This window comes from Petaurus breviceps, unplaced genomic scaffold (genome assembly GCF_028583685.1).
Source record: "Petaurus breviceps papuanus isolate PSGF00001 unplaced genomic scaffold, PetGlider_PUasm1.0 90743, whole genome shotgun sequence".
Taxonomy (NCBI): Eukaryota; Metazoa; Chordata; class Mammalia; order Diprotodontia; family Petauridae; genus Petaurus; species Petaurus breviceps.
The window spans coordinates 1543928-1545646 of record NW_027187332.1 but is presented as its reverse complement, the minus strand read 5'-3'; the positions used below and the strand labels follow the sequence as shown (position 1 = coordinate 1545646).

At 35.8% G+C, this 1719-nt stretch overlaps 1 pseudogene; it reads right to left on the bottom strand.

The window, feature by feature from the left end:
- Window positions 1–801: 801 nt before the first annotated feature.
- On the bottom strand, window positions 802–1333 carry LOC138145623 (large ribosomal subunit protein P1 pseudogene; annotated as a pseudogene).
- Between the last annotated feature and the right edge of the window lie 386 nt (window positions 1334–1719).

Genomic DNA, 1719 nt, shown 5'->3' with positions numbered 1-1719 from the left:
TAACAAAATGCAAGTAATTAGCAAATACTTATTCTGGGTCTATTGATTATGGTGATTTTTTTTCATTTCTTTACATGTTACCATAGGAAAAAATAATTTTATAGTTGCAGTCTTTTGGTTATATATAATCTTGATATGTCCTCTTAAATGTGGTATCTCCTGTTTAGATATTAAAATTACATAAGATTCTGTGACTGATGAAACTATGAATATGACTGTTGAGTGAGCTGTTGAAAAACCGACATTAAGTAAGGATGAAAAATTGAAAGCATATACTGAACTAGTGCGCTCATCAGTACTTCAAGAGATACTTTAAACATAGTTCAAAATAAAGAAATAGCTCTATTGATGAATGAATTCTCCAGATTTCTATTCAAAGAGATTATGTATTAATTTCAGTAAACTCTGGAACATTACAAAAGTAAAATCCAAAGCTCTGCCAGTGATTGGAAAAATAAGTTTGATTTAAAAAATCATCTTGGACTCTCATATGCAAGTGAATGAGCAATTTATCACAGTATCATAGATTTCAAGTTATAATAAATCCTAAAGATCATCTAATCTAACCTACTTATCTTATAATTAAAAGATTGAGATCCAAAGTATCAAAATGACTTTCAATGTTCATATAGTCAGCAAGCAAGTGAAAGACCCAGAATTTAATCACATGTTCTCAAACTTAATTCATCACTGTTAGGTTTTTAAAAGAACAGGAAGATACTAAATGCCTACTATGTACCAGGAACTCTACTGGAATCTAAAGCTGAAAGGATCAAAATGAAAATCTTTGTCCTTATGAAGTTTTTTTTTTTTAAGTTTGAGTTAAGCTTTTTATTTAATTTTACAAAAAATATTTAGTCAAACAGACCAAAACCCATGTCATCATCGGACTCCTCGGATTCTTCTTTCTTTGCTTCCTCTTTCTTCTTCTCCTCAGCTGGGGCAGCTGTGCTAGCAGGAGCAGCCCCTCCAGCAGGGGCAGCACCACCAGCTGCTGGGGCAGCTCCACCAACTCCTACATTGCAGATGAGACTTGCAATGTTGACATTGGACAGGGCCTTGGCAAATAATCCAGGCCAGAATGGTTCAACATTTACACCTGCTGCTTTAATGAGGGCATTGATTTTATCTTCCGTGACAGTAACCTCACCGTCATGAAGGATGAGGGCAGAGTAGATGCAGGCGAGTTCGGAGACGGCCATTTCAGTAGACTGATGAGGAGAGGCTTGTGTGTAGTGGTGCTAGTCACCGGCTGAAGTGAGGGTTCACCCCAACGTGGCCTTAGCTTCTGAAGAAGAACCAAGCACCTTACAGACAACTGAAGAGAAAAGCCCTTATGAAGTTTTGATTATACAGGGGAACATTAATCATTCTGCCTCTAGATTTTTTATTTATATGTGGACCTAGATGGATTTCAGACTTTGTTTCAGGTCTAGCATCAAGCTATGTTAAAATTCATCTGTTGTTTTTGGTTTTTATTGTTTGTTTTGTTTTTCCCTTCCACTTTCATCTTTTTCTTCTGGTTGAACAGAATCATTTCTTGGGAGATAAACTAAGAAGAAGTTCTGGAAGATTCATTTTTGTTCTGGGTTTTTCTAAGCTAAAGCCAGGAAATAGTCAAAGAACAAAACCTTTTTAACCCATTCAGTTCCTTCCCTCTTTCACATTGTGACTCATAAACATTTTTCCCCCTCTTATTATGGATAGGAAAAAGGCACA